General features: G+C 39.0%; 1 long non-coding RNA gene across 2 annotated transcripts in view; it reads right to left on the bottom strand.

Annotated features, from left to right (window-relative positions):
* Positions 1-6,166, bottom strand: part of LOC122757153 — a 138,541-nt gene extending 132,375 nt beyond the window's left edge. For both annotated transcript variants that reach the window (XR_006357068.1, XR_006357067.1), the window contains exon 1: positions 5,419-6,166. This is a non-coding gene — a long non-coding RNA (uncharacterized LOC122757153). The remainder of the gene's footprint in view (positions 1-5,418) is intronic.
* Between the last annotated feature and the right edge of the window lie 7,347 nt (positions 6,167-13,513).

Raw genomic sequence — 13,513 nt, 5'->3', positions numbered from 1 at the left:
TCTTTCTCCTTCATATGCATTGACGTCACGAATTGTTCAGTTAAACTGCACCACCTTAATAACGGACAACAGCGGCACGTAACAGAATCGGAAGCAGCGCGTTGCCACAAAGGTAAAAGCAGCACGACAAATAAATAAATATGCACCGCAACTGATCGGCTGTGTTAAAGGCTGTTCAACACACATATAAACATAAACATATACATGCATATATATGTACATATATTGCCGTTAGTACATAAATGTATGCAATTTATTAATGCATATGTATCGCTCTGATTGCAACGGGTGGTAATTCAATTTGAGGTGGCACATCAACAAAAGCGGGGAAATTCACGTAAAAATTGGTATTAAATGCAAATAATAAAAAATATGTGTAAAAGACACATTGACATGGACGTAAGCAGGAAGCGTTGAGAGAGGGTGAAGAGAAAATTTAATTAAATGTATTATCTTTATGGCAAATTATGTGCATGAACCTATAATATGCCTAACGATAGTTGGTGCATTGCAAATATGAAGATATTTATAGAATTCATTAATCTTGCAAATTCATTGAATATAATTAACTTTTAAAGCCACAAAGATAAATTTAACTTAATTTAATTTTTTATAGCTGACTATCAATACATTCGATATGCGAGACTACTTATTTAATTGAATAACAAACCGTTTAACCTTGATATAGTCTTATAGCTTATGCTTTCTATACACTATAGACTATCTATCGATTATTATCGAAGACAATAATCAGCGAGAGCCACAACCTAATTGTCCTACTACCAAATCGTTTTAGCGGTACATTAGCTTCGCCAATGAAATTTCAGTTAGCTTACTTTAACTCCTTCCACTTAAGCTCCACGCCCATGATAATTTAATAAGCGCCCACACACACACACACACACGCGCAGTTGCACACAGAAGTGCAGCCATATAAGTTGATATATCCAATAGTCTAGAGGCTATCAATGCGCTGTGTGCGCCTCCACGTTTCGATAGGATTCGATTTCACGTTTGGCTTATTCCACGCAATTAAGTTCAATAAACTGCTGTAAAGGCGGCAGCGGGCGAACAGAGCTGGCTTGGACTGGACTGAGGGGTGGGGGGAGAGTGCTTGTGGTCTGCTGTTTCGCGTAAACCTGTTGTTGCTCGTGTTGTTGTAATTGTTGTATTTGTGTAATTAACAAAAGTGCGCTTGCGGCCGGAATGGCAGTGTTAAAAGCGCCCGATACGCTATCCTGAATGCAAGCATGGCGCATCCTTCAGTCCTTCAGCCAGTGTTCTATAGAATTCGTTTTTCCAACGCATAATGAGCGCCATATGCCCATGTGGCCGCACACACACTCCCACACGCATACACAGAGAAAGACGTCCACAAAAAGAGAAGCAAATGGCTACCAAAATTGAATTAAAGCCTGAATCAAGCGCAAGTCGTGGCGGCAGCAAAGGTCCTGCGTCCTGCCTAATTCGATTAACAGTCGTGAAAATTGTGCAAAAACAAATAACCAGCTGGAACAGCGAGTGCCATTCAATGGGAGGTCAACGCTTGGACTTAAGTAATGGCATAATTAAATTGACAGCCGACACATACACACAAACACACAGAGAGAGAGAGAGAGAGAGAGAGAGAGAGAGAGAGAGAGAGACTGCGGCAGCACAACATCTGAGCCGCAAGGATATAAACTGTGCCTGTGTGTTTTCGCATTTGGCCCCAAAAGCAACCGCAAGCAGCTGACGTGCTGTTGTGGGTGTGGTCATCTTTTATTGTGAGCAATTCAGGTTGTTGCTGTTGTTGTTGCTGCTGCTACTGATACTGCTGTTGTTGTCGCTATCAATATCGATTCGAGCAGCAACAACAAATGCAACACATTGCGCAAATTTGTTTGGCGTGTAAAATTTTCATGTAAACAAGCAAATTTACAAGAACAAAAGCAACAACAGCAACGAGTACAAAAAGGAAGCAACACCAACAGCTGCATCAGCGGCACCACCAACAGGTGCCGTCGCAAAACTAATTTTGAATTATTGCAAACAAAAAAAAACACACACACATTTGTTAATGAGCACAGTAGGTAAAATACTAATAATTAATTAATATTCATAGCCATTTTTATTTTTTATTCATTTTCGAATGCAACAGATAATCTAATACATACCCAGTAGAAATGGGAAAAAGTTAACAACAATTTATTGAATTATTAAACATTAAAAATAATAATAATAATAAAGCAATGGATATTTAGATAATGTTGCATAAATAAAATATTAGCAATTATATTAAAGCAAGATTTCTGCTTTACCAAAAGAGTGAAACAAGAAATTTAACACAATGTGCATAAAATCAAGAAATGTCTTGAAGCCAGCAATAAAAAAATCTCCTTTTTAAGCTTAAACAAAATACGATGCATAAAAAAATTAAGAATTAAAAACAAATAAAGACAAAGACAATAAAGTGCATAAGAGAAATTAAAGTATCTTTATATAAATTATTAATTATCGTTCTTAATTTTTTTAAAGTATGTTTAATTAAATAATATTATTAATTCTTGTTATGTAACTTAAAAAAAAAAAAAATAAGAAAAATTGATAGTAATAATAATTTTTTATTTTATTATTTTTTTTTTTTTTTATTTATTTATTTTTTTTTTTTTTTTTTTTTTTTGCAGAGCTAACTAACAATTGTTTTAAATTAACATAAGCCGTCATTTAGTACTGTTCTTAAAATGAGCTTTTCTCAGAATGAAAAAATGATATTTTAAAGCATTTTTGCCATAAATTAACTCTGACAACAGTGCAAAGCACAAACTGAATAGCAAATATACAATATATACAATAATTCATACATTATACTATATACTGTGCTATTTTATCATATTACATAGAGAGTTTGAAGCCAACAATTTGTGCATTTTGAAAGATCCAAACAGCAAATAGGCTCTTTCTATTTACTTAATTAAGCTGCTAATTCGGTCAACGGCCCCGAAAAGTATACAAAATGAAAATGCCAGGCAACGCTGTCATTGTTGGCCCATAAATGGGCAGCTAATTTGGCTTTATGCATTTGGATTAAAATTTAAAAAAAAAAAAAAAAAAAAAAAAAACAAAGGAAACAGGATGATGGCAATCCAGTGCCTTGTGTCCTGCGGCAAACTTCGTTTTCTATGGCCTTTTCACAGTCTGATTGGATTCGAGCGGGCGCTTAATAAGTATAACGTTAATTGAGTATGGTAATTTACTTAAATGCAGTTAACTTAGGGATAGGGGCAAGTGGAGCAAGTGGAGCAGGCAGGGAGCAGAAGGGGAAGGCGCCTATTTCTGATGCTTTGGTCATTTAATTTTGCTGCATTTTAGCGGCCGCCTGTTTATCACGAGCTTTTAATCTTAAAGGATTTGGCTTGCACATTCAGAGAAAGCAATAGAGGGACCGAGTGGGAGAGTGAGAAAGAGACAGGGCGAGAGATATAGAGTGGGTTGGCACTTTCGTCCGGCGGGAAATCTGTGGAACAGATTCATCATGTTTGCCTACAACTGTGAGCCAAGTAGTTGCCCCAAAGCGCGGAGCAAAGCAAGAGATGCGCCTTTAGTAGGAGGAGAAGCAGCAGAAGCAGCAAGAGAAGCTGCAGAAGCAACAGCAGCGGCGGCAGCGGCGGCAACAGCACAGCGCACAGCACAAGCGCGAGCCAGCAGCAGGACATTTTTAATTAAATTGCATTTCCGCTTGGGAAATTTTTTATGAAGCTACAAAAAAGCTGGAAGAGCAGCGGCTATGAATGGGGAAGGGAGTGTGGAATGAAGTGGAGGATGGCGAAAGGGGGTGCGGCGGGGTTGGCTTGTGCATTTTACTTTTGCTTGGTGCGCGTTGTTGCTTTTCTACTTATTTTTATGCCGCTGCTTTATCATATCCGCAGCAGCCACGCCCCATACGCGTCCGCCCCCGCCAACACGCGCAATCAGTGTAGTTTTGCGCCTGCGGTAACTTGAGGACATGGCAACGCAGTTGTGAGCGTCACGGTGGCGAAGGGGCGTGGGAGGATGGAGGGGCCATGGAGGAGTACTGCTGCTGGCTTGCATGTAATTCAATTTTTTTTCTCCGCTGCCGATGCCGCTGCTGCTGCTGCTGCTGCTGCAGTGAATCCCCAGTTTTCTGGCCTGGCCAACAAAGAAGCATTTATTTTGCGCCCGGCTTTGTATGCGCTTTTCTTTGTTGCGCGCACAAAACTCAATATCCCGACTTGATGTCCTTTGTAATGCATCCGCTTTTGGCCAACTCGGACTAGATGACGGACTATCTGACTATCTGTCTGACTGGCTGACTGGCTGACTCACTGGCTGACTGACTGACTGGCTGATGGACAAACAAATGGCAACTGTCTGTAAATCTGACTGCTAGCCAGTTGACATGCCACCCGAAGCTAGCTGCACAGTGGATTTAACATCAAACTTAATGACTTTGGCCAAAAGCTAAATTGCACAAAGTGCTCCCCCGCACGCTTTTCCGGCCAGTACTCATACCTGTCTCGCCCGCTCGCGCTCTCTTCTTCTTTGTGCGCCAAAGGCATTTGCTGCAATCAACGTGAAGCAGCTTTTAGGGCCATTAGCTGAGGCACATGTATACCGAAAGCCGCATATGTGCTTCTTCCTTGCATTTTGTATGCTTGTTTTTTTAATCTCTTCTAAGTCCCAAAAAAAAGGGCTAAAATGTGGGCTTAGAAGGTGAATACATACATATATACTGTTGTTAAACAACAGAAAAATCTATATCAATATGTACGAATTAATACATATTGTTAATAATTCAATATATTATTTATATTAATATTATTATTTATAGTCGAAAGTCAAACCAAGCTTAATTAGAAAAAGTCACCAGATATATGTCAGAGGGGGAGACATATTAAAGTCTGAATAAACCCGATTTTAAACTCATAATTCAACATGCACATAAAAGGGTAGCCTTTAATTAATTTAATCGGACACCTTCAACTTAAGTACAAAATTTTTTTTGTTTCTCCGATCCACACTAAAATCAAATTACGTGTCCAAAAATTGTTTTGGAATTTCAATTACAATATACGTTGTGGCCATGTCCTCATTCGCCCAGCGGTCAATGGCAACCGCGAATTATGTGCCCGGTCAAAAACAATTGCCACTTCGCATTTCCAATGGCGCCGACAATTTCCCATCGAACACATAATTGTAATATTTCCAAACTAAAATGTCCCCCAAAATGGTCAAAAAATTCCCCATGCCACGTTTTATGCTAGCTAAATAAATATGTACATATACATACACACACTCTCATATATGTAATTTTGTGGCTCATAAACTTTTTGCCGCAAGCCCTGGCAACACAGTAACTGTACCCGCATTCCCTTGACGCCACACATATTGGGTAACGGTAAACGTTTACATACATACCTGGAGCGTGTTTAGTTTTGTGCTCCCAGCATTTCGTTGTCTCTTTTGCTCTATCCACTTTGCTGTTGTTCTTCCAATTTTGCTCAGCCAAATTCACATGTGAATAAATATGTACATATAAATACAAGCATACATACATACGCATGTGTTTGAGTGGCAATTAAACACTGAAAACGAAGATTATTCGAAGCACTTATATGGCTAAACTCATCTAATTAAGTTTCATGCAATCACACAGGCTTAAAGTTTCTGGATCGAACATGTTTGAAGCAATTTTACATGATTTGTATGTAAGTATGTGTATACGACTGGACTATTAATTGCAGCCCCTCAAATGACACAGAAAAAGGCACTAAACGACCTCAATAATCAATTATGCATATTAACAAATTGTAATTATCTTGCTAGGCATAGCGAATGAAGTTGACAAATATCATTCGTAATTCTAAAAACGATTTCCAGCATCACAGTTCTTCGCTCAATCGAACATGTTTGATGCAACTTTACTTGCTCGAGCGCCATTTTTTGCGCACAAATACACACACACCTAACAGAACAAAGAGCATCATTAGAATTTGCAAAAATTAGCTGATCACATTTTATTAATGCACACGCACATGCAAAAGAAGAGCGCTGACTACGATCCGACACATGTGCGAAATCGACAAAAACTCTTTAAACTCTCAATAAAGCTTATTATTTTACGACAGTTTGAGCACAACAATTTTGGCGACTCGATTTCTTTACACCTGCGATCGAAACTAACAGTTCCGATAACTTTCGACAGTGCTTAACGAGTTAACAGTGGAGCTAGATGTTAGTTTACAGCAAACTTCATAGCTAATTAATTAAATGGTTTCTAATTGATTTTAATTTTATGTGGTTACACAGCTTAACCGATTTTGTGGCCACTTTTGATAGATTCTAATTATGTTAATTCACGAAAAAAGGGAATTTCATCAAGCCAATTTATCGTGTTAAATTGTGTATTACAATATAACTTTAATGCAGTTCTATTTTTGGGCCATTGCCAAAGGGCTAAACAGCAAAAATTATGCGCCCAGCCCCAGTTGCGCTTCCATTTCTTTGTCTGCAATATGAGAACCTAATGAAATACTCATAACCTGTGGCTTTTTGCCATGCGGTCACACGCACAGACACCCAGACAGACCGACAATTGGACAAGAGCAAAGAAAAAACATATTTTTATAGGTTGGCGAAAGACAACTCAACACGCAACCCCCGTACCAATCTGCCGGCGCCTTGAGGATCTGCCAAAAGAAAAGTAGAGACAAGTTTTTTCCGCATGCTTTCCGCCTCGTGTTTCACATTTCAATTGTGATGGGTGGGCGTGGCAGCGGCAGAAAGTTCAAGCGAAATTGAAACCAAAGAACCCGCAAAGCTACCCATTTGGCCTTGCCCCCACAAACTCCCCCCGCCCCTCATCCCCTCTGCTCCTACCCCTATCAGAAGGCAACACACGGAATCACTTACAGTTTGACAGACTACGCAAAGAAAAGGAAACGAGAGAAAATAAAAATAACGCGCGCTGACAACTAAATTCGATATCGATTTGATTTAGTTAAACACCAAAAATGTCCCACAACAGCAGCCGGCAGGTCTCGAATGCCTCTGTCTTTCTGTCTCCCTCTCTCCCTCCCCCAGTTTCGTCCTCTGACTGTCACTCCCCGGCGGCTACGTAATTTCGGATGATTCTCGCCTTCGACTGCGAAAACAAACAAACAGCCAAAAACAGTCCAAACAAATAGACCGTTAGATAAGCGACAGCTCACCAAATAATAATAACAAGAAGACAAAAATAACTTCTGAAATAAAAGCCTATCCCAAGCTGGCTACAGATAAAATACCCTAGCAATTCCAGCTTCGATAACATGGGGATGGGAAAGTTTGTCCCACAGTTAGATATATTAAGCTTTACTTCACCGTCTATAATTTCGAGAAATCAAATGCTAATCCATATCTGAAACTCTTAAGTGCTATTCCTGAAACAGTAGGCGTGGCATTTGATTATACTGGACTTATCAGCTGCTGCTGCTACTTCTTCATCCTGTATGCTTGACACGGCTTTGGCGTTCGACACATTTTTGCTCGCCAGCTCAATATGTAAATTTTTCTTGGGGCTGAACGATTCCCACCTGCCTCCTGACTCCTGCCGCCCGCTGTCGGCCGCTTGGCTGTGGCCACAGCGCATTAAATGTTGCCACGTCGTAGCTCATGTGAATTTCAAATGTGCAACTGGCTGATATGCATGTGGCAAAGAAGGAGCTGAACAGGGGGAGAGAGGATCGGCAAGCGTAGAATCGGAATCGCAATTTGTGTGCTTGAAGCGCTGTCCAAGCTGTTGAGTTTTTATCAGCAGACATTTCTTTTATTTCACTGGCTGGCATCATAAACGAGGACAGCTCACAGCTCACAAGTAACGAGTAACATGTAGCTAGTGGCATGTGGCATGTAGCAAGCAGCAGCAATGGCAACTACAACAACAGCAACTGGACAGTGCGCAGCAGAGCGAAAGCAAGAAACATGAACACAACCAAAAATTAACATAGACTAAAGACTGTGCGGCACGCCTACTAGCTTGCAACACGGCAGTCACACAAACACATGCACACACACTTATATAAATACACTTGGAGAAATCAATTGTAGGCAATTTGTAGGTTAAGGCAGTTTAATGATGCTTAGAGACTTTAAGTAAGGATTCGGAGTTTAAGAACTTTTATCTATCTAACAGGAATTTTTATCTTCTGTACTAGAATGATGTGATTTCCCCATGTACATATTTGTATATGGTAATATATACAAAAGTACAATATACTATATTGTATTATAATCAAATAGAACTAGAACTGCTTTCAATTGATAATTATTTAAACAACAAAAACAAAAAGTTTTCTAATATATTTAGACTCATATTTCACAGACAAATTATTTTAAAAGTTTTCAAATGTAATTAAACAAATTATTTTCAAGTTTAATTCCGACTTAGAAGCATTTCCGCTGAGTGTAGCACATCTGTGCATGTTTATAGCAAACACATGAGCGCAGCCCCAAAGGACTTGTCTGCTAGGCAGCAGCAGGAGCAGCAGCAGCAGCAGGAGTTGTTGCCTGTTTATGTTGCTGTTGCCGTGTAGCCGCAAACGTTTTGGCATGGGTATTTTAGTCAGGCCAGCGAGGAAGAGAGAGTGACAGAGAGAAAGAGAGAGAGAGAGAGAGAGAGAGTGGGGCTGCTGCTGGTAGCCAACGGACGCCATCAAGCGAATTAAAACCAAATCACTTACCAGCGGCCAAAAGTGTTAACGTGTAAATTTCCATTTTACCAAGATCGAAGCGCTCTGATAGCAGCAGACACCATAAACATGCAGTGGGCGTGGCTGGGGAGACCAGCGAGGTGAGCTGGATGCGTATGTAAGCCTCAGCCATCCACCCACCCACACACACACAGAGAAAGAGAGCGAGTTAAATACGAGTTAAAAATAAAACAAGTGGAAATGGCGCAAGTCCGAAAGGGCCAAAGGTAAACGTGTCGAGTGTGTGTGTGTGTGTGTGTGTGTGTGTGTGTGTACATTTACATGCATAAATAAATGCAAGAACTGAGCGAACGGGAGACAGCGTAGGGCAACAAAAACAACAACAACAACACAACTTGGCGAGCAACTTCTTAACTCAATGAAATCTCCAGCAATTTCGTAAATTAACACTTCGAATTCAAGAGTGGGCAGCGTGCAGATTGGGGGCGTGGCAGCGCAAATACTCTTAGAGGTGCAGACATCGAGCTGTGAAAATGACAGAGAACGTTAGATAAACTATAGCCGAGTGTAAAAGAGATGCACAAATACACAGAGCGAAAAAATAAGTTTATAATGGAATGAGAAATTTTATTTGTGCATTAAACATATGATTAATTTTAATGATACCTGAAATGTAGTAATTTAATTAATTACTTAAGTAATTTGCGTATGCCGAAATGTAAATACAAATTTAATAAATTATGAAATAAATAAACAAAAATTAATAAAATCGCTGTAAAAGAATGCTCAATTGCATTTAATGCATGTTTGGTAAACTCTGAGAAGTAGAAACAATTTGTATAGACTATATTTTTAATTTTATATAATGAAAATATATTTATATATAATGTTTGTATATGTTGTGGAATAGTAAGTGGTATTTGATTCTTTGTCTGTATACTTTCTGTCCGCCTTAGCTAAGACACAAACCAATTACTTATTTGGACACACTCTCCATACGAAATTGCTAGAGATCGTCTGAGTATCTATTGTAAGACTTAAGTGGGAGAGCTCTAGGACTTTCTCACTTTTACTCTTTAATTATGTTTTCTGTCGTGGCTGGAACAGAAGCTGAGCGTATATAGATTAAAATAATATAGAAATATAAGTAAACTAGCTGAAATATAGTAATAAATTGGCTCTCGCCTATATATACCATTTATATTATATACCATATATACTATATACTTACTAAATCATAATATAACACAAATGGTAGTAACTTCAATCCAAATCAATATTTAGCACAGTGTATTAAGAGTTTTATAGTAGACAAGAAAAATCTACGAATTCTCGCACTTACTTCCGACTCATTGGGCTCTGTGTGTGTGCAATGTGTTGTGCATGTGTGTGTGTGTGTGTGTATGTGTTGTGCTCTGCCGGCTGCCAAAAGTCTACAGCTGCGGAAACAATCTGCTCGCTGCGCGTTGAGGCGGCAGCCATAAACAGTTTGCCATCCGCCACAGCTTCGGAGCGCCCGAAAGGACCCCCACGCTGCTCCTATCGTCCCAGAAACAGTTCTTTCAATTTTGGAATTTGCATTTTCACTGAAATTGATATTGTGTGTGCAAGTGTGTGTGTGTGTGCGTGCGTATGTGTTTGCGTGCGTGTGTGTGTATTTCACCAATGGCAAAAATTTAAAAAGCGAGTAAATTATGGGTGAATAGAGTTTCAGCGAAAATCACAACCACAATCAGCCACACACGCTTACAGCCACACAGAGGCATACACTCATGTGTATATGTGTGTGATTCTTCCCACCACTTTCGCACTTCATTTGAAGCGCTGCGCTGCGTCTCGTTATGTCGTACTTCGTTCGTGTCGCTGCTGATATCGAAATCTGTTCTATCGACACATCTTTGTTGGGCTTTTCCCCCGACTCTCTCACTCTCTCTATCCCTCTTACTCTCTCTCTCTCTCTCTCTCGCTCTATCTTGCCCTTTCTTTCTCTGTTTTTCGTTCTCTCATGTTACATACACACATATGAACACACTTGTTTATACCCTTTTGGAGTGTATTATCATTCTGAAAGATATGAGCCAAAATTTAATAAAGATTCTAAACCCTAGCATAGTGAGTATCTAAGTGTACTACTTAGATAAAATTTGTAGACAATAATATGTAATAAAACAATAACTAATATTAAGAAGTTTCGTTTATTAGCATTGTTATTTGTTTTTAGCAATAATTAAGAAAATATTTATTTTTTTACAATCTATAAATATATTTAAATATTTTTATAATAACAAAAATAAATAAGAGTATTAATATATGGAATAAATTATATTACATATTTTTCAATTAATTATAAAAATATTACATTCATGAGCTCAGAGCTTAGAATACATATGTATATACATATATATCTTCTGGAACAAATAATTTATAAGCATTATAGCATAACTCAACGGTTAGACTCAGATTTGAAACTCAAACACCGCTACGAATAATTCTATCTATTTAATATTACTATAATCTATAACTAAGTAATTTTTTTTATTTTTTTGTATTTCGAATATTTCAGCAAATATTAGGGTATTTTCCAAATCTCATACACCCTCTTTATTTTCGTTAACAGCTCTTGTATGCATAAATTTATATGGGATTTTGTAATTCCCGTTTTGGTTATAAATTTCGCTACTGTTTCGGTGTCGCTTGACTGCTTTACGCCCGCAACCCGCGTGGCTGATACAGTCCGCCCCAAACAGCTTCTATGCGCCCGCTGAACTGCGGCTGCAATCAGTTTATCAGTTTATTTGGCATGAGAAAAATAAGCACATACACTCATATATGTATGTATACATATATATATATATGTGAGCATGTCTCTGTGCGAAGTTTGTATATTGTATTGAATATGCGTTTATTTGTTATATGCAAACTAAGGGCCAATACATCACTCAGCTCAACTGATATGCAAGTTGGCCATAAAATGAATGAGCCAGGGGATGGATGGGAAGAGGAGTATGAGTAGGAATGTATATGTATATATATATATATATGTATTGCAACATACCATAGAGTCATTATATTCACGGGCTTACAGTGTTAACCCTAAAAATGGCCAACTAATGCGATAAACAAAGGCATTTAAGCAGATTTTTAGTGAGCCTTTTGCGACAATGTGAGCGCGCGGCCAATTTAGAAGAAATTAAAAACGCGCGCCTGAAATAGAAGACCCACAACAACAACAGCAACACACACATATTAGTATAGACCCTAACATACACACACACACGCACACACACACTCACCAGATATTGTGTTAATTTGCCGCAGTCATGAGGCCGCCTGTGCAATGCCTGCCCGGGGCTTGTGGCACTTGAAGCGCGTTGCCGCGAAGTATGCAACAAATTTGTTGCTGCTTTTTCACATGCGTTTTGCTTTTTTTTATACCCTGAACCCATTGAAAATGGGAAATCAGGGTATAATGGTTTTGTGAAAAGTATGTAACAGGCAGAAGGAATCATCTCAGACCGCATAAAGTATATATATTCTTGATCAGGACGACGAGCTGAGTCGATATAGCTCTGTCCGTCTGTCCGTCCGTCCGTCCGTCCGTCCGTCCGTCCGTCCGTCCGTCCGTCCGTATGAGCAAAAGGATCTCAGAAGATATAAGAGCTAGAGAGCTGAAATTTGGCATGCATACTCGTGTATACCATAGGCAGTACAAGTTTGCTTTATTTTTTCGATAACTTGTCCGATAACTTTTTTATCGAGAATAATCGAAAAATCGACATTGTTTTTTCAGCTTAATTTGAACACTTTTAGACCTGGAGACTTCAAATTTTCGTTGTATATAAAGTTAATAGATACAAAGATTTTGTAATTTACAGATTTTGGATACCACGCCCCCTTCGCCCCCAATTTGTAAAAAACGCATTTCAAGTACTAGAGACTTGTGCTTTAGAATGTGCACACATTTTAGCCATATGATTACGCTCTAAAAGTTTCATTAGGATCGTGTGTCTACAAAAGAAATTATTCAACAAATAAATTCTCATAATATTGCCCACACTGCAGTGCAGCCCAAGCGCAGCCGCTGCTAGCTGCGCAGTTTGCAGAGCGCGTGCTTATACGTGCATGTGTATGTATGTGTGCATAAAAGAAGTCCAGAATGATTAGAATATCAGTTTGGAGGGTTCAGGGTATCTCCTAGTCGAGCAGTCTCGACTGGAGCCTTCTTACTTGTTTTTTCCTTCTTTCGTTCTGCTTTTCGTCAGCTGCGCTTGAGCGCCTGCACCTGCACCTGCAACTGCTACACAAGCAGCTGGCCCCTCAAGTCGGCAGCTTTGCATGCAACATGCGAGACTTTCTAATTGTTTGCCTCTCCTCTTGTTGTTTTTGTTGCTATTTCTGTTCCGCCGCCCCCTTGCCAACCGTCACGCCCTTCAAGTTGAGTGGCAGCGAGCGCTAAACATAACAAGTCCAGTGGCAGTGCATAAATTAGAAATAGGCGCTCGAGTCGTTACTGCTGCTTATTTTGCATATACCCTGTAAATTAATATAAATAGAAATGGAGGTATACTAAGAGTTTGTATAAGGACTGTGGATCGACTCTTCATGACAAATAGCTTTGCAAATCCAAAGTTCTCTGAAGACCACACTTGATTTTTGTACAATTATCGATAGCACTAATAATATTTACTTTGGTTTCTAAAGTCAGATATATAATTATATTATTTTTTATTTTAGTAAGATATCATTGACCTTAGTTATAAATCTGTAATAAGTCCTAAATGATTTATTAACGCTTCAATATCAGACGGAGCTTTATCGTCGTT

The sequence above is a fragment of the Drosophila mojavensis genome, unplaced genomic scaffold (genome assembly GCF_018153725.1).
Source record: "Drosophila mojavensis isolate 15081-1352.22 unplaced genomic scaffold, ASM1815372v1 contig_36, whole genome shotgun sequence".
NCBI lineage: Eukaryota > Metazoa > Arthropoda > Insecta > Diptera > Drosophilidae > Drosophila > Drosophila mojavensis.
This window is presented reverse-complemented; position numbering and strand designations above follow the sequence as displayed.